The sequence below is a fragment of the Cimex lectularius genome, unplaced genomic scaffold (assembly GCF_000648675.2).
Source record: "Cimex lectularius strain Harlan isolate CLEC.00 unplaced genomic scaffold, Clec_2.1 scaffold116, whole genome shotgun sequence".
Classification (NCBI taxonomy): domain Eukaryota; kingdom Metazoa; phylum Arthropoda; class Insecta; order Hemiptera; family Cimicidae; genus Cimex; species Cimex lectularius.
The window spans coordinates 1,145,176-1,166,247 of record NW_019392765.1 but is presented as its reverse complement, the minus strand read 5'-3'; the positions used below and the strand labels follow the sequence as shown (position 1 = coordinate 1,166,247).

At 36.2% G+C, this 21,072-nt stretch overlaps 1 non-coding gene across 1 annotated transcript; it reads left to right on the top strand.

Moving 5' to 3' along the window:
• The first annotated feature begins 10,900 nt into the window (after positions 1–10,900).
• Trnak-uuu lies at positions 10,901–10,973 on the top strand. The gene has a single exon. It is a non-coding gene; the product is annotated as a tRNA-Lys (tRNA).
• Positions 10,974–21,072: the final 10,099 nt, after the last annotated feature.

Here is a 21,072-nt window from a genome sequence, read left to right as displayed (position 1 = left end):
AAAGTACGTGGTCTTTGACCCAAAAGTGTCTGTGGGTTAAAAAAGTACGGTATATTTCTAGTCGTGAGAATACATTTATTCATGCTAATAAATACATTCAATCTTCATCTCTGGTATCCTATATACAATAAAACAACCCTGTTTCCCCTAAACATGGAAGCAGGAGCCTTTCGCGCTTCCGTGCTCCAGTACAATTCTGAAATCGAGTTCCATCCCTACTCGCTCTCCATATGGAGCAAATGAATGATACCTTGGAATTATGTGGTTGGAAGAAGTAACCATTCTCTACATGCTGGACAGATGCGGTCTTTCAACCAAAAGTATCTGTGTGTCAAGCTAGGTTGGATTATTCGGGTTAGTAAACATTCGTGCTAATAAATACATTCAATCTCCATCTATGATGTACTATATACAATAAAACAACCCTATTTCCCCTAAACATGGAAGCAGGACCCTTTCGGGCTTCCGTGCTCCAGTACAATTCTGAAATCGAATTCCATCCCTACTCGCTCTCTATATGGAGCAAATGAATGATAAGCTTGAATTAAGTGGACGGAACAAGTAGCCATTCTATACATGCTGGGCAGATGCTGTCTTTCACCCAAAAGTGCCTGTGTGTCAACTTAGTGTGGATTATTCGGGTTAGTAAACATTCGTGCTAATAAATACATTAAATTTCATTGTGTGATATACTATTTCCTCCGGATATCGGAACAGGGTCCGGTTGAGTGTTCAAGCAAAATTCTCATTCTCTACTCGCTACTAAACGCATTCATTCTCAACACACACTAGGGTACACAACATCATCAGTAATGCAATAAATTAGCGCTATTTCCTCCAAGAATCGGAACAGGGGAGCCAGATACTCGCTGTCGTGCTCAAGAAAATTTATACGATGTGCTCTGTATATAAAGCCGAGGAATGACAACCTTCAATATAATGGGACACATCGAGCAACCTTTCTCTACATGCCGCGTTTAGCAAGTTAGAAATAGAAACGTTTGTTAAAATATTGTAATATGACAAAATGGGTACTATGTATTATTTTGTAGACAAATAAGAGCCCTTTCTTGCTCGGTGTAATTGCATCGTAAATACATATTATATGGGAATTGTTCACATATTAGTACCTTCAATATAGACTTAAATTACTAGCACTGTCGATCGTATATTTCCCCTTTAAATATTTTCATTGGCCTAATAATGAGCCAGTGGCCTTGTGGAAAGGAAACATTTCTCGGCTTATCACTGTGCTCGTCCTTTTCATGAAGAATTGGGAGGGATTCTGAAAGTCGATCCTTTGTCCGTTCGCCCTGCTCGAAAGCTTCAATCTATCCATTTGTCGGGGGCCTTCTTCCTCGCCCTTTATGGCTCCCGGATTTATCCCGGAGTAATTTTAAAGGAATTGTTCCCTATCGTAAAGTAACGTTGCTTTTTTTCCGTAAAGCACCGGAGCTTACCGATTGGTAGGAGAGAGAAAAATATACTTCTACCTTTCTTTTTGCGAGAGAAATGAGAAAAAGTTAAACATTTCACAGAGCGTTTTTAATTTTCCTTTGTACTCAACTTACGTAAAAAATATAATAATTAAAAAAATAGTAAACATTTCATACAGGATTTTCTTAATATTTCTGCCGATTTATAATTTTCATTTTTACTCAACTTACCTAAAAAAATATAATAATTATAATGTCGTAAACATTTCATAAATTTTTAAAAAATATTTCTGTCGATTTATAATTTTCTTTAAAAAAAGTTGATTTTCTTAATATTTCTGCAGATTTATAATTTTACTCTGTAGTCTTTAAATTTTCAAAACATCATCCCAGACCATCAATTTGGTTTCGCGTGGTAGACATTATTTCCTCCTCCCATGATATGGGACAGTATTATTTTTGGGCTTTTCTTGTCGTAACCAAATTTTGGTCGAGTTTGGCACCCGGGCTTCGTGTTCATGCTCAAGGTCATCCTTCCATCCACCTACTATCTCATACTGCACAATTACCTCACTGACCGATTTTTCCAAATCATCGAAGGCCATTACCTCTACGCATATTTTCCCTGTCCTTGCTGGTGTTCCTCAAGGTAGTGTTCTGGCCCCAACACTGTACCACGTGTTCACAGCTGACATGTCTTCACATCCCGAAACCACCACATTCGCATTTGCAGCAATTCTCTCCAGCGACAACTTTGCCATTTCCACTCGAAACCTCCAAGAACAACTCACACTACTAGTCGTGGCGTAAAAAGAAAAGGATACAATTTAACACAGACAAATCCACCTACATTACCTTCACTCTCTGTAAAAAGATCTCCCCCTCTATTTTCATAAATAATATTCCCCTCCCAACTGCGGACAAGGTGTGCGGTACCTCGGGCTGTACATCGACAAACGCCTGACGTGGAATCCTCACACACGACTGAAACGCCAAGAGATTATGACACGATACAGAGCTCGTGGACGACTTCTTGACAATTTACCTCTCAAAAATAGAAGGCTGCTTTACAACACCACAGCTAAGCCGGTATGGACTTACGGACTGTAAGTGTGGGGTTCAGACCAATATTCCAACATCGACTGTATTCAAACTGCCCAGTCCTTAATCCTACGAAAAATACTAGATGCTACATTTCATGTATCGAACTAAACATACAGATTTACATATCACTTTCGTTCAAGATGAAATCCGTTCCCGTTGCCGTAAACTTCATTAAAACCTCCATACTATCTTAAATCAGCACATCAGAAACCTGGCATCTGGACGACTCCCCGCAAACCCTCCCCGCCGACTGAAGAGACATTGGCCGCGAGATCTCCTAGGAAGTGATGGTAATGACAGTGAAAGTGATAATGGCACAAGTATCAATAAACAGAATATTTTAGTATCGCTGGAATAATACCAATGGGTATTTTCTCCACTCTTCTTTTGAATATATTACTTTGCTCATTGTTCCCTACTTGACAGTAGTCGTAATGTACTTATTAAATTGTAATTATTAAAAATAAATCTGTACTCAACTTACGTAAAAAAACATTGTAATAAAAAATAGTAACGATAATGTTACTTATGGCAAATGATAATTCATGAAAATGTTATTTTTTTAATTGAACATATCTATTTATCATAAATAATTATTTATTATATATTGAATGGAATCTTATAATATTTTTATGTTAGCTAATTGGCTAATAACAAGCCGAAACCGTATAAAATCTTACGATTATTTGTTACCTTTATTTTTAGTTTTGGACTGCTTGGTACACTCAGAGACAAAAAATAACGAACAGTATTTTGTTATTTATATAAAATACATTTATTTTTTATCGTTATATTAATTAAACCGAATTCAGGAGATCATAAATTCATGAGTTTTAATAATATTTATTATCTTTTATGTAAGGTATTGATCGAGATAAAAAAGTCAGTGTCACGAGTGGGATTCGAACCCACGAAATTCGGCTAGATACGCCGCTGCTCTACCGCTTGAGCTATCGTGACCTCGATCCACTCGGACACCAACTTCCCATCTCAACTCACCTTTTTGAATTGTCCCTCCTTTTTGCCATTTTTCAAATGAAATGTTTTTCAAACGAAGAGCTTTAGTGAAGGTATACTTCGTTATTAAATCCATTATATTTGGTGGTCGGATTGACCAAATAACTTCTTTCCATTAATTAATCTTTATGTAAGTTATTTAATAGTTAATATTTTTAATAACAAGTTATTAATTTTTGTTTATGTTTTAAGTTAACTATTACTTTTTATATCTGGTTATTATGGAAAATTACTATATGAATAAAAGTATCCGTTTTTTCTCTTTGAGTGTATAACGAAGCGGATTTTCCTGTGAATATTTTATGATATAATTTAACCGATTTTTGATGTTGATCGACATTAATTATTCATGTCCTTTTAGTCGATAATTTTACGATGTAGAGTTGGAGGAAAATATAAATCTTATTATTAAGTGGTATCATGTATGTTCGTACATTTTATTTTAGCATTAAACGGTAATAAATTACACACAAAAAGAACACTAAACTATGTACCGCGGGTGAACTTAGAACTTTCCTCATTTCATCCTTGAAAACGACTTTCTTTCACCTGCTCTTTCCGACGATTTGTGATATCTAGCTTGCCCCGGGCATCGTCTTTCCTTGGAAAAATATATTGCAGCCCACGGATTTGGGTTACAAAAGAAGTGAAAAAAGAAAAAAAGCTCTCTCGAGCCATTGTGATTTTGTAATATGAGGACGCAGTCGTTTTTTTGCTCATTTTAGAACATAATTTCACCCCGTTCCACTTTTGATGACAGAGCTCATATAATTAAATATATAAACGCTTTCTTCGGTACTTCCGCGCTAATGGCTACGGTTTAAAATAATATAAAAATAATTACTAGGACTTGTGTTCCCGAGTACTCATCGTCAACAAGACAAGAGGATCTTTAGCGTCCGCACCTGGCACATGGCCTTATCGGACGTTTTGATTCTCAAGATGAGAGCTGACGCACTTCTGCATACGACGGAATGGTGTTACCGCCGCAGCATTGGTGTAGAGGTTTCCCAGCCCCTAAGGCCAGTACAACCACGATCTCCGCTTGTCCACTCCGAATGGTCGGGCCCGCATTGTATGCCGCACGCGAGGGGCTAACAGGCCGAAAATACATCGCCCCCCCTCCCCGTACTAACTAGATAGAGAAGGCCACTCTATCTCTCTGAGTATAGAGGCTCCCCAGCGTAGAAACTTCCGGGAACGCCCCGGCAGCGGTTTAGTTTAATTTGGAATTGCTAACCACCCCCTAGATGAGCACCGCCTACGGTAAAGTCTCTTATCGAGCTCAGCCTACACATGTCACGCGTATTCGAGGGACGCCATAGGCTCAGCCTAGGTGGTCCGATCCTTCGCTTCCCCAACGGTACCACGCCGGTCATACGCACAACAATGCAAATCATACTCGAGTCCGAGACACCGATTCACGACCCGCTTCCATTAGCTTACTTACGCATTCGAGGGACTATAGCATGATCATTGCGCCCTCAACGCTTACATGCTGTCATCCGGTCGCAACGTCTCCCGTGAGGTCGGGGGGTTTTACGTTGGCCATACGCAAGCTTCACTGAGGTCACAGATAGTAGACGCCTCTGTATAAGTTCCCGCCAGGGGCGTCACCACGCACCACCACGAACCCATTCCAAGTGTAACTAGGGTTGAATTTGGAACTTTTCAGTTACCCAGTGGTACAGATGGCCATACACCCTCCCCCGTCTTTGCAGACAGGATCTAGTGCACTGGCCCTCGTGTGACTCTGCTAAGGCACCCGCCGCCCATGCCGACCCTTAGGCCGACACGAGTACAGCTTGCGCTTTAGAGAGGTTGCCACGCCCTCTGGGCTGCACCTTTATTTTGTGCCCGGAATTACTAGGACTGTAAAAGAAAGAGTGGAAGACATGCTTCTGTCAATTGGCACTGATGAAATTTCAATTCGCTGATTCTATATTTTTGCTGGGTAACGCCGTGCTTTTCTTTTTCATTCTGAAATAACATACAGCATTTCTTCTTTTTTATGAGAAATATTGTTTGGTTTGATCGTAAAAAGTGTATTATTTGAGTTCTAAGTAGAGTAAGCCATTGAAGAAAACTACATAAAATAGAGCCTTTATAAAAAAATTAACATTATAAACGTTAGAATATTTTTAAAATATGGTTGAAGAGTATCAACAGTAGAAAAGCAAAACAGAACATTTTAAACGGAGGGCCTACAAATACGAGCCTAGTAAACCGTTTTATTGTATTTTCCAATATGCTAATAAAAAGGGTCAATATGGAATAAATCGAACCTTGCCAAGTCGACGGAATTACATAAAGTTGTCTGTTCAGCCGGAGCGACAGTCCCAGGCGGGCGAGTGACAATCAAGGGTTGACCGTAAAGGGGATGTAAAGGGGGTTGTTTATTCAGATACAGGGTCGCCCGCACCCATCACACATACGGTCACCGGTTCTCATGAATACCGTCACCTCGCTCAACTTAGCAAACTACATCAGCAACAACACGTCTGCTTTTCGAATAATACGATTTGGCCGGCTGTTACGGCCTTTTTATGACGAAGGGAAAAACGCAAATCAAAAACAAGTGGAATAGAAGTCAAAAAAGCGAAACTTACGTATATATCTATCGATCTTCTAACAAAGTACCCAAAACAATAAAACCTTTATTTTTTATTAAAAAATTAAAATAGAGGTGTGTAATAGTTACAAAATTAAAATAACGAAATAATCTTTCTTACAAAAAATAATTATATCATTTTGAAATTATAAGTGTAAGTAAGAAAATAGTCCTAAAATATTCTTTTTACGTAACATCTTGCTTGTGATAAAAGAGTCAGTGTCACGAGCGGGATTCGAACCCACGACCTTCGGCTTGATACGCAGGTACTCTACCACTTGAGCTATCCTGATCCACTCGGACACCAACTTCCCATCTCAACCTACAACCATTCAAATTTTCCATCTTTTTGCCATTTTCAAATGTCGTGTAATCATGATTAGATTCTCACCGACTTATGAAATGGCCACGGAGAGCTATTAGTAAAGTGATACTTCTTTTGTTTATTAAATATTAATCCTTTTATGATTCAGTGGTCAATTGGTTGGTTTTTTTTATATCTACCAAGACCTTTCATAATAAGAATAATTAATTGAAAGAAATAATTTGGTCAATTACCACTAAAACATTTTAATGTCCTAGTGTCCTAAAATATTTTAAATTGTTTTAACAAAAAGCGCAATTTTATATATTTGGAAAATATTGATGGTACGCCCTTAGAATTCTATTATATCATTGTAGGTTAAGCTTTTCCACTTCCTTAATAAACTTCTCGCCATCTTTTCTATTGTCTTCCTTTTTTTCTCTTTCTAAATTTTGGCTTGAAGATTTGTACTTGCATTATGTATGTTATTTCGTTGTGCTTTTGTATTCTTTTTACCTTTGTTCATGTCATGGCTACTTGGGTTGTCTCCAGCCTGCAAAGTGTCTTCGGGGTGAATAAAATACTGTTTGAGAGCTATTGTATCTTCCGTTGTACCAATGATTAAACCGTGAGTACTAGCTTTCAATTAATTGAGGTTTTTAGTTGATATAAAAAAGCCAGTGTCACGAGCGGGATTCGAACCCACGACCTTCGGCTAGCTACGCCGCTACAATACCACTTGAGCTATCGTGACTTCGATCCAGAGGGGCATTTCCAATTTCAACCCCACTTTTATATTTTCCCTCCTTTCTGAAATTTTACAAAGTTAGTGCCCGTGTGGATCGAAGCACGATAGCCCAAGTGGTAGAGAAGGGCCATATGTAGCCGAAGGTCGTGGGTTCGAATCTCGATCGTGACACTCACTTTTTATCTCTACTAAAAACTTTAATTAATTGAAATATATTAATTGGTCAAGCGGACCACGAAAACTAATGAATTGGTGAGTACTAGTTTGTCAAGAAATTTGATTAGTAGTCCTGGTTTCAATAGTTGAATCTCTTCTACAGTTACGTTAGGCTACGGTTACTATGGATGCGAATTCTGACGAAATTTTGTTCTGACGAGTCCAAAATCTTCATCAGAACAAGGTGGTTACACTGTGCGCATTTTCTGATAGTCAGTACGTTTCGGCCTCCCAGCAAAACTGACGGAACTTATTGGGTTTTATTTTCTTGAAAGTCCGTTGATTAAGCTATTGTTGGTAAGCGGTGGAAAAACGGGGCATGTTAACCACTTATTTTCCACGAGAGATGAGAAGGGAGAGTTTCAAACTTACTACTAGTCCCTTAAAAAATTTCATATTAATCAATGTATGTTTAACGGTCATAATTGACTATGTTAATTAAAAAGAAGTTTGAAAAATGGCAAAAAGAGAGAAAATTCGAACGGTTGTTGGTTGACATGAGTCGGTATCCGAGGGGATCGAAGTCTCGGTAGCTCAAGTGGTAAGATCAGCGGCGTATTGAGCCCGTCGTGGGTTCGAATCCCGCTCGTGACACTAACTTTTCGTTTCAAACAAAAACCTCAGATAAAAAGAATTATTCATTAGAATGATTAATGTGGTAATTAAAGAAAAAATGGCTTATTGCTAGAGTTGATTGTTTGTGAAAAATTCTCCCACTTCGGCCGAGAAATAGCACTGTTGTGATATTTTTTGTCGTTCATGTCCCACAATCACCGATTCTCATCAGCAAGACTAATCAGTTTATCTATATCCATGGTGATATACCAAATCTGTCTAAATTGAACGTGAGAACGCACAAAAAAATCAAACTAGTTTGAACGCTCGAATGGTTCTGACGACATCGTGCGTATTCTGGCAAGCACTTCGTTGCCAAAGTAAACACTCTCATTGGAAAACAACCATTTGTTTGTTCGGACGAAATCGTCAGAACAAAATTTCGTCAGAATTCGTGTCCATAGTTACATATCTCCCAGCATTTCCTCCTGCGGGCAAGTATGGCGGCACAGGTTTTTATTAGGTGTGTGGTTTCTTCCCTGCAGAATCTGCCCTACCGTATTGGGTTATATCAATCTTCGATTCGATGTTTTTTCTGCTTCCTATGATTTTATCGTTTCTTCTCTTCCGAAACTGAGACATTCTTGAATTGTCTGTGCCTATGAATTCGTACGTAACTCATACATTGAACTGTAAACTGTTGAGAAGTAAAAAGTTTTACTTCGACCTTTGGTGATGCTCAAATTAAACATTTTTCGCACATTCCTCACATTGAACGACACATATCTTATACAAGGGTTTTAACTAATATGAGAACAGTTTGATATGTTTTACGTGCGTATATTTATTCGTCACTTGAATGAAAAGAATGTCTTGAAGTGCATCATCATATTCGACTCCCTTCTAAATTTTTAAACAGTTTGATAACTGGGGATGAAAAGTAGGCCTTTTCCGACAATGTTTGGACAAGGAAATTCCGGAGAAAACGAAGCGATCCACTGTTAACTACTCCAAAATCCTGATTACCTCCTTAGAAATTTATAATGTCATTTGGCGAGATCGGATGGGTTTTTTTTTATGAACTTCTTCAGCCCAATCGAACCGTTAATTCTAGTGTCAAATTAAAGTGAGGGATAGACTTAATACGTTAATCGCAATGGGATTGTTGTATGCCACGATAACACTCACCCCCTGTGATTTCCAGGTGCGTCAGAAATTGTTGGAACTCGGCTGATTGACCGTGTTCGCCTTTCAAATTTTTATTTATTTCGAGCTCTAAAAACCCGTTAATGGAAAAGATTACTTAACTTGAGAACTGCACAAAACAAATCAAGGAGTTTATCGCTCAATGACCTGAGAATTTTCCTCTTTTCTGCGAAAGACAAAATTACAGGAATGACGGCAGTGTAGTGTTGTAACAAAATGACTTTTATATTTTTGATTCAATTTGTTTACAAGTACTTAAAATTTTCATCGAACTTATCGCCAAAAAACGCTATGGCAAAAGTAAAATAAATGCAATAAAAATACATTTTTTGTTACAAAAATCAATTTGGACTGAAGTTAAGAAGAAGAAGAAGAAAAATAACTTTATTCTGGGACTGGTGTCCCCTTAGAATAATTTACATGAGACAAAATATAATAACCTTCTATGAAGTCACATAATTNTGGGATTAAAGATCAAAACATAAGTAAAAACAGTAGTAATAAAATTAAAAATGAAGACAAAAAGAATAAAAACAGGCGATAAGAAGACGTAGGCTGGAACTGAAGATGAGTGGATGACATCAGGATGGTGACAAGAGCAAGGAAGTCAGCTGAAGCAGTCCAGGTCCGAGGGCCTGCTGATGATGACCACCGGCTGTCCGTCTCCTTTTCGGCATCGGATTTGACCATTGGAAAACCATACATATTTAAGCTTCCCGGCTGGAGTTACAAGTTATAGTTGCATAAACAACTATATTTTTTATGATTTCATTATAAGTGTTCAGTGATTTGCCTTTTAGATTAATAAAACTGTTATTTGTTATATAGCTAGTATTTTGAAAAGTTTATTTAATTATTTAATACATTACAAAAGTATTGAACGAAAATGTTCAGGTTATGTTTAACAAACATAAATATAATCGGTGATAAATTGGCAGGAACAGAAATGAATTTTTGAAGGAACATTCATTCACCCGAGACATTTGGGTTGATGAAGCGTGAAGTCTTTTTTCACTCGATCCGGTCTCATTTCAGGTTTCTGATTTATTTTTAAATGATTTTCGAAAACGTTTTACAAGGCTTTTCACCCCCCCCCCCCCGGTGTGAGGATCGTTTGTTATTAGAATATTTCCCCAACTCGTCTTCCTCGAGGATGGGATCGCGGGTTGTTGGGAAAAACAAACCCTCCTTTCTGCTTTTTAAGCGACACAATGGGCCCTTTACCAAGGAAATATTAACCGTCGTAAATTGGTGTCACAATTGCCGCTCCCGGTGAACATATAAAACGATTTTTTTTCTCCCTCAAGCTCAGGAGATGGAATATATATATATATGATGGCAAAAATAAGTGGGTGACAGTCTTACGGAAAGCGTTTATTTCACGAATGTGTACCACACTTTATGCCATGGTATTATGGCTTCGTCTAGATGAATCATTCTAAATTTTGATTTATCATTTTATGGGCGAAGACACTGTTTTTCATCTTTATGGCTCAGACTTTCTTTGGACAATAACATTTATTTTCAATAATAAACCAAACTTGGCACGATAAAAAGTACATCGTTATATTTAATGTAAAAATAATTAGTTTTGTTAATTTATGATAAAACTATTTACTTTGTTAAACAATAAACAACTTGTTAAATAATTTTTTCAATTAATTATTCTTGATGGAAGGTATTGGTTGATATAAAAAGTCAGCGTCACGATAGCTCAAGTGGTAGAGCAGCGGCGTTTTTAGCCGAAGGTCGTGGGTTCGAATCCCGCTTGTGACACTGACTTTTTTATTTCAACCAAAACCTTAATAAAATGAAATTAATTTTTGGTTGGTTGCTTTCTTATTGATGGTTATTATTGGATTTATTGGTTTATTGGTTGGATTATTGGTTTATTATTGGATGGTTTCTTCATCGATCCGCATTTCGAGCATTAAACGGTCATCATAAGTTAATTAAGGTTTTTAGTTTGAGATAAAAAATTCAGTGTCACGAGCGGGATTCGAACCCACGACCTTCGGCTAAATACGTCTCTGCTCTACCAATTGAGCTATCGTGATTTCGACCCTCTCGGACACTAACTTCCTTTTTCAACTTCACCTCTCGAATTTTCCCTCTTTTTTGCAATTTTTCAAATTTTCGATATGACCGCACAGACTCGCCATTCAGGGTTAGTTATTTCCTAGTCCTGAATGAATGTATTTATGTATGTGTATTATCGTGAGTGGTTAAGTGAGTGAGTGATGTGGGCTTATAGCGAACCCAACATATGAAGCTAGTTTTTATAGAGTTTAGACTGAAATTGCAAATTTCAAATACTCGAGTGACTTCCAAAATTTTATCCGCACATCATGTAAGAACGTATTTATTGGATTGTTTATGTATGTGTAAGCGGTATGTCGAACCTGGGACCCTTACAGCGATGGATCGCCGACGTCTCAACTCTCTGGCTTGCGGCCATCGTCAACCCCCTTATTTGTTATGGTTATGCTATATTGATACACATATCAATAGTAATAGTATTTTAGTTGTAATATGTAGCCATGTAAGACGTTATAACAAAAAGGAAGTAAGTTTGTAAGGACTACTATTTTTAAGATATATGTGAAATCTTAAATTCTACTTAAAAATCGTATAATAAATCTAAGGGAAACATAAAAATTTTGAAAAATGTTAGTATTATAAAATAGAAAAATTGTAACACAAACTTGAACATTTTTTTCCCAAGCCTCAAAGATGGCGATATGGGCGTTTTATCATTAAAAATTGAATGTGCAGTTTCGCTTTCTAACCAAAGGCCCGAAACTTAAGATGTCAGAATTCGACTTTCCCCTTTCAAGTTAAGGTAGGGACGATTGAAAGCTTCCAAATCTAACTTTAATCGGGAAAGGGTGGACCCACATACACATGATACACGGAGTAGAAACAGAACAGTGTTTGCCTGGAGTGGATCCGACCGAGGGAGGGGTGAAGAGGGAGAGTTGGGGATTTTGTTGACAAAGTTGAGCTTTTAAACAGAGCTTAACCGAAATACGGTCTCACTCGACACGACACCGCGTTAAACTCCACATTACCCAAGCAATTATTGACTGGACTTGTTTTCAAATTGCACCTTCGTCAATTTTACGTCTTAACATAAATTATGATATCGTGTTGACATTATTTACAAAAAGAGTTTTAACCTGGTTCAATTTAAAAATGCTTTATTTACAATATATAATTTTTTAATGAATAATTTATACATATGTAAGCGCGTCTCTTCTGTTTTGGGCCCAACCCTGAATTCGGAGAACCGAAAACAAGGTCCCAGAGGTTTTATATGATCGGACCTGACTACATTAACTTAATTTAATGATCAGGCACCTTTTTTTGATATACAAAATTCCAATATTCAATTCAAACCAAAATAAATATGAGACCAAAATATTAATTAAATTTAAATCTTCTATTACAGTTTATTTTCAAAAAAGATTACAATTTCTTTTATTAATTATTATTTTTAATTTAAAAAATCTTTTATTCTATAATAAAACCTTTTTCAGAATCTACAAACATTAATCTTAAAATCGACGTTTATTCTCGTTTTATAAAGAAAAGTAAAACTAAAGGAAATTATTATTATTGTTATTATTATTAATGTTTGACCGCCAATTAGAAAATACAATTAATATTTTAACATAACTTTTAAAATCAAATGTTATCTCTTTTAGTTTTCTTTATAAAAATATATTTTTTGTTACAACCCTTTTTTAAATTAAAATACAATTATTATTTTTAGTTTTTTGACGTCAAAATATAAAATTTATTCACTTGAATTGTGTGCACACCAAATTTTTCTTTATTACAAATAGACAGCTCTTAACCCATGGAAGACAGAAAGGGAATTGTTTTTTTGACTGAAAAATAGCCCTTTTCTAGCCCCTACTCCTTTCACTGTCAAATGTGTGTGGAGGGGCATGGCGGTACATTCAAATCGAAACGTGACAATACTTTATTATTTTTAATTTAAAGAATATTTTATTCTATAATAAAACCTATTTCAGAATCTACAAACATTAATTTTAAAATCGACGTTAATTCTCGTTTTATAAAGAAAAGTAAATGTAAAGGAAATTATTATTATTGTTATTATTATTAATTTTTGACCACCAATTAGAAAATACAATTAATATTTTAACATAACTTTTAAAATCAAATGCTATATCTTTTCATTTTCTTTATAAAAATATATTTTTTGTGACAACCTTTTTTTTTAAATTAAAATAAAATTAATATTTTTAGATTTTCGACGTCAAAATATAAAATTTACTCAGTTGAATTGTGTGCACACCAAATTTTCTTAATTACAAATAAACAGCTCTTAACCCACGGAGGACAGAAAGGGAATTGTTTTTTTGACTGGAAAAAAATAGCCGTTTCCAAGCCCCTTCTCCTTTCCCTGTCAGATGTGTGTGGAGGGGCATGGCGGTACATTCAAATCGAAACGTGACACATATATTAATTTTAGGGAATTAGTTTTCCAAACTTCTACAGATATGTTCTTAAAATCATGTAAATGTAAGTGATCTAAATCTGGAAGTCGTATTCTAATTGTAATTAATAAACTGTAAGTTTTTGCGTCAAAATTATTTTAGTATAACGTTGGATTCTTCAACTGATTAACTCTTTTATTAGCGTAACAGGTGTTAGCATGTGCGAGGAATGTAATAATGTAATTTTTCAATTTCAAACCCCTTAAATTCGAATTCGAACAAAATCCCTGAAATACCCGCCAGAGACTAGACAGACAGATTAGTTTAACGGTGTAGAAAACCGTTTACACACACATTATGTGTGCATGTCCGTGAATTTTTACGCATTCAAATTACAAAAGCATATTCACGATTCAATGGTTTCCCGTGAAAAGTAGAAAATATGCGAGTGTGAACCTCGAGTTTGGATTGAATCTCCTGGAAGAAAGTTTTTTATTTTACAACCGCATAAACAAGCAAAAATTACGGTATTTACACAATATTTTATGCATATTTACATGCTGGCGTGTTTGATTTGAACGGCCACCATCCAGTGAAAGTGACCGTAATTGCTCGTGATAGGGTGAAGTCGTGAGCATTTCATAAAATTCCAAAAGTTTCACTATTAGGTGGTCGCCTAGTCTTCTATGAGGGTTGAAAAGAAGGGCTGAGCTAGACAAGAATTAATAGGTCGCCATTAGATGATAGTTTGGAGTGAAATTTTCTGTAGCGGGACTGGGCCAGGTCTGGGAAAGAGGGTATCTTGAGATCGGAGTATATATTATGATTGGAGTCGCAGAATAGATTAGGACAGTCTATAACAGTTGTTTGTTACGTAATGTTAGTTAGATTTTTGTCATTTTTATCTAAGATTATAGTCAATGGGTTTTAGCCTTATGAGTGTGGTCTAAGATATCGTATTCTGTTCGCTGGTGGAATTGGATGCCGTATAAATAGACAGGTGGGAAAGTTTTACGATTAAGAGTGAAAACTATGTATTAAGCTTGTTTACCTTGATTTTTCACGGTCGAAACCATGGTTCAAGAATGTAATGATGGGATGGAGGTTGCGGGTAGGAGTAAAAGGAGCAATGATTGTGGCAATGAAAGGAAAAATCCCAAAGCAGGAATTTTAGTAAGTTGTTTGAAAGGGGCGTTGGTGGGTGCAACAGTTTAGGCGTTGACACGGCGCTCATCACTGTAAGGTAAAGGTCCCGGGTTCGAATCCAGCGGCCCTGCATTCCAACTCGACATACTTACAAATGGCCTTTTTTTTCAAAAACACTGGCACCCCGAGGGTTAATATAATCTCTGCTGTTGTGAACCCTCTTAAAAAGAAAAGAAAAAAGTTGTTTGAATAGATTCAATCCTACATGACGGTTCGGTCGTGCAGGTTTAGCATACCGAAAGCCCCGTATTTTATTGTTTCAGTTGATACTGATAATTGTGTGAATCGCGCCAGTACTTTATTTTTTAATTGGTGTGTTCAATTAATCAATTAAAAATATGTGTGAGTTGTTTATTTGTTGTGATGTATGTGCCGTACTTTATGTCCATTTTTCGATCGTTTTGTCGAATACTACTTTCAAATTTTTCTATATCCATTATATTTCGTGGTCCGATTGACCAAATAACTTCTTTCAATTAATTAATTTTTTTTTAAAATGGCTTTATATACTATGCATATTAGCCAATGCCAGACAACATGTAATGCGTATTCGTTCTGGGGGGAAGTGTATCGTGAAAAAAGGCCAGAGGCGACGGCAGGAATTGAACCCACGCCCACGGGGTCTACGAGCCGAGAGTCTCTCACGCTAACCACTCGGCTACCGCGGCCCCCAAGGTATTGGTTGAAACGAAAAAGTTAGTGTCACGAGCGGGATTCGAGCCCACGATAAATACGCCGCTGATCTACCACTTGAGCTATCGTGACTTCGATTCACTCGGACACCAATTTCCCACTTCAACCTATATCGTTGTGGATTCGTGGTCACTTGTTGTCGGTGATCAACTTTATAAGTTATGTGTAAATGTATTTTATTTTTTGACCTCTCTCTTTTTTTTTCTCCAAATTTGTAAGTGTGTCACATTTCAATTTATTTCGTAATGATAATGTTGCGATTTAGATTTTATGATTAGTCCTAGAGTGAAAAGAAAGAAAAGATCTCCACGATTAGGGTAGTGACAGTCAGTCGAGATGTGAACGAGCCCAATTCCGAGCAGATGAGAGACATAAAAAAGTATGAGATCCCGAAAAGTGTTTAAAAATTGTCGGCATCCCTAAAAAAGAGTGCTTCGGTCCCCAGCGGATTGACTGTAAATAGTGAGTACCCATCCAACCCTTGTTCCAAATGGTCTGACAAACGATTTGCATAAAATTACAATTTATTAAAATTCAAAAGTTTTAATTGTTTGTTTAAAAATTTAAAAAAGGAAATTTAATTTATTTTAATTATTATTTTCTTGTTTAAATAATAAATGTTTTAAAACTTGAATTAAATTTTATTATAAAAAGGCACCTGATCGGTTTATATTCAAGTTTGATCAAAACCACTGGGGTTTTGTTGCTAATGAAAAGGATTCAGAGTTGGGCCTGTCTTGTTGAATCAAGAAGAAACTGTAACAAGTGGATGCGAACTGAAAAATTACTCTTTTTTCTAGGTCTTTGAATAATTAATTATTCGATGCAGTGTGTTTATAGAGATTCAAATCTGATGAAATAGTACAAATATGTTCATTTACTGTGTAGGTACATAAAGTAAGAATTAATAAAAAATAAGAACCAAGTGCCAAGTTTTAAATACAAAAGGTAATCTAAGAGCGGGACTTAAAGATAGAAAGCATGTGGATAAAGTATGGAAGGGAATTCCTTAGGTTGAAGGCACTGATGGGGGCCGCGGTAGCCGAGTGGTTAGCATGAGAGACTCTCACGCCGCGGTCGTGGGTTCGATTCCCACCGTCACCTCTGGCCCTTTTTTCCCGATAACCCCCAATTTGAACACACAAAAATTCGTACCATGGCTAATATGCAAGATCATAAGGCCTATAAAAAAAAGGCACTGATGAGGCAATACAGTAATTCCTGTCATATAGGTAAGTTTAATGTCCAACTACCCATTGGGTGTCGCGGAAGAGGGGTCGAACCACTCTACAATACTTCTTTCATACTATTATCAATTAAGAAACCATGGGCTGTACAGACATTCGATCCCAAAACGCCTAACCTCTCACCAAACGCGGTCCCCTAGGATGAGGAAGTAAGATGTAATGTGTGAAGGTGGGAAGCTCATATAATGAGAATTTTAAGATATTATGTGATAAAGGAAGAAGTCAAGATAAAAAGGGTGTAATCACTTTAAGTCGAAGTACAAAGCAGTGGATTTGAGTTTAAGTTTTCTTCTGAGTGTTCCCCGTACACAACCGTAATCAAAGTGGGAAAGAATAAGGGTGGAAACAAAGATTTTACGCTTGTCAAACTGTGTGCTGGTACGACGGAACTAATGAAAATTGAACAACTGGCGTCGAGAAATCTGGAAGACAAAGTTAGATCCAGGACAATTCCAAGATTCATGACAGTGGGACAGAAGGAAATAGGGGGATTGTTAATTGTAAACGTAAGGTAAAGAATAGAAGAGGGAACTGAATTCAAACACAATAGCTTAGGACTTTTCGATGTTCAAGTTAAGCCCATGTTGAATGGTACATAAGCTAATTGGCATTAAGTCCTCCTGAATTGTTACAATAGCAGCTTGTAAGTCAGGAACTAAAGAACGTAAGTGTGGGAGTCTTCTCCATAAAGATGATGGAGTAAATTTTAAGGATTTAAGCAAGTGAATGATATAACGGAAAATAAGCGTTTTTCTTTTAGAAATTTTGCTTCAGGAATTGGTTTTCTTCAGAGAAGTTTTTTTATGTTTGTTAAAGAGAATCTTTATTTCCTTCTATTTGTATGAACATATGGTAAATTTATTATCATTTTGATTTTTGTTTATTAGTCTGATGATTTTACCTTTATTTTATTCCTTGTTTTATGTTTTCTATTATTAATTCTTCTTCTTGTTTTCTGACTGGCAAATGTTACTGTGTTGAGTAAGTCTGTCATGTATTTGAGTGCTGAAATCAGTGTATATGTTTATGCTGCTTGGTCATTTCTGAATAATTTGAGATGCTGAAAGGCACTCACAGGTAATAAGTTTTTGCTTCAAGTATTAGATGAATCGACTACTTTTTTACTCAAGGCATAAACTGAATCTCGATATTCCTCGATGAAAAAAAAAACGAATTCAATTGTTATTGGCCAAGCAACAGGGCAGCAACATCAGGGCAAAACTATCTTTTAGATGAATACAAATCGACAAAGTTGATGTGTCACAGTCGTTGGCATTGTTGGACTAAGTCACTCTTCAAAGAAATTTGAAACTATTTATTAAAACTTTAATAGTAATTTATAGGCATTAGGAATTTTTGCCCTGATGATGAGCATAAAATTGGTCGAAATCTTGGCAGATAACAATTGAATGTGTTTTTATCCAGGTAAAATCATAAAAATTTATAGACTAAAATAACCTAGAAGAGCTTAAAAGTTTATTGCTCTTTGTCTCCAAGCATAAATCTTACAGCCAATAACGTTTTTTAAAGTAAAATTGCAAAGTGAAATCATACTTATGAATTAATAGATTTCTTACGGTTACATCGAATTTTTATTTTTAATAATTTCTTTTAAACCATTTATGTTTTCAGCTCATAATTATATAGCTGTTGAGTCAATTGAAGAATGCCAATGCGTTTAGTATCCTGTATCGACTTTTTTTGTAAATATTCAAATGAAGTAAATTTTAATACAGAGGAGTTTCACACGCAATCAATATTTTCGTTTGATGGCAAACTTTTATTTAAACGTTTAACAAGTGGTTGTGTGAAGTTTGCATATTTACAAAAATATAGATCAAGGTGAATTATATTAATAACATGAATATTAAAAAGCTCCGCTCAAAATGTAAATACTATGAATAAATACGTATGTTTAAAAAAGAAGATCCTGACAAATAGAATTCTATTACTGTTCCTCAGTTTAAGTTGTGCTGGTCATGTATTGACCTGGTGATTTGTATATCTTTAATCATCGTACTGAAATTAAAAACAAGTCAATAGATGTACATACTTGTTATTATTTGAAATTAATCCCTATTACCCGTAATGCGACTAGAATTGTTAGTTTCTAACAACAATAACAATTTGTGAAAGTTGAAATTTATAAATATAATATGAGATGAGAAGTTAGTGTCCGAGTGGATCGAGGTCACGATAGCTCAAGTGGTAGAGCAGCGGCTTATCTAGCCGAAGGTCGTGGGTTCGAATCAGCTCGTGATCCTCGCTTTTTTATTTCAACCGACACCTTACATAAATTAATTAAGGTTTTTAGTTGAGAGGAAAAAAAGTTAATGGCACGAGAGGGATTCGAACCCACGACCTTCGGCTAGATATGCTCTACCGGGTCTACGGGGTTGAGATGGGGAGTTGATATCCGAGTGGATCGAGGTCACGATAGCTCAGGTGGTAGAGCAGCGGCGTATCTAGCCGAAGGTCGTGGGTTCGAATCCCTCTCTTGCCATTAACTTTTTTTCACCTCAACTAAAAACCTTAATTAATTGTCATGTATTAATTCGTCAAGCGGACCACGAAAGTAGTGAATTAACCTTACATAAAGATTAATTAATTGAAAAATGTTAATTGGTCAATTGGACCACGAACTGTAATGTATTTAATAATTAAGCTGAAGTATATCTTCACGAAAGCTCTCCGTGGCCATTCCATTGGTCGCCGAGAATCAAATAGATTACACGACATTTGAAAAATGGCAAAAAGGAGGGAAAATTGGAGAAGTGAGGTTGAGATGGGACGTTAGTGTCCGAGAGTATCGAAGTCACGATAGCTCACGTGGTAGAGAAGCAGCGTATTTAGCCGAAGGTCCGTGGGTTCGAATCCCGTTCGTGACACTGACTTTTTTATCTCAACCAATACCTTTCATAAATATTAATTAATTGAAAAATGTTAATTGGTCAATCGGAGCACGAACTGTAATGGATTTATGAATATAATTGTTGATACTATTATGGTTATTACAATTAATTAAGGTTTTTAGTTGAGATAAAAAAGTCAGTGACACGAGCGGGATTCGAATTCACGATCTTCGGCTAGATACGCCGCTGCTCTACCACTTGAGCTATCGTGACCCACTAAAGCTCTCCGTGGCCATTTCATTTGTCGTCGAGAATCCAATCCGATTATACGACATTTGAAAAATGGCAAAAAGGGGGGAAAATTCAAAAGGTGGGGTTTAGATGGGAAGTTGGTGCCCGAGTGGATCGAGTTCACGATAGCTCATGTGGTAGAGCAGCGGCGTATCAAGCCGAAGATCGAGGGTTCGAATCCTGCTCGTGCCATTGACTTTTTTATCTCAACTAAAAACCTTAATTAATTGTAATATATTAATTGGTCAAGCGAACCACGAAAATAGTGAAATTATGGTTATTATTAAATTTGTAGTATATTACACCTTCATTTAGATGGAGTGGGAAACTTATCATTCGCAATACTCCATGGTAAATTTAAGGTAAATTGGAAGGTGTACCGGCTGCCCTGTATAGTATAACCGAATGGAGGTTACATTTCTGAAAAGGTGAGTGATCTAGCTCCCTTATATTTTATTTACCATTACATACGACTTAATGTATTAAATAGATGTTTTTGTGCATAATTTATTGTAATTACGAAGTCTTAATGAAAATGGTATTTTCCATGAATGCTAGTTGAAAAAAATTTAATCTTATTTTGCTTTTCACTCTCACCCTTGATCGTTTTTTAGTATACATATATTTTTATATATATTAAACATATAATTTAAGACTGATGTTACCAGTTAAATCGAGCCTATTATAAAGAATGACACTATAAATGATGCCTGCGGTGACACGTGGATGTGTTCTTTTTAAAATGGTTTCCAATCAGAACATAAATGTAAGCTTGGGATGAAAGCAAGGGCTATTTGTACCTTGTCAATTCCGGGCCATTCATCTTGAAAAGGAAAAGAGGGAGGGTTCTTTTATAAGAAGTCAAGTCCTTGAAGGGGGTGAGCAGTAATGAGCAAAAAGCCTTGGCAAGTGTTTTCGACGAGTCTGTTCCAAGACTAATGGAGGAGGTGTTACGGTTAAGCAATCCTAGGTTTAGACGGGTATAAATGGAGACGATGGAAGATTATCGGGGATAGGTAATTGAATAACACAGAAAAAAATACAAATAAACAAAAACGAAAATACATATAAATTTCTAAGAAATGAGTTCTTATAAGTTTAGAAGAGTTAGATTGAA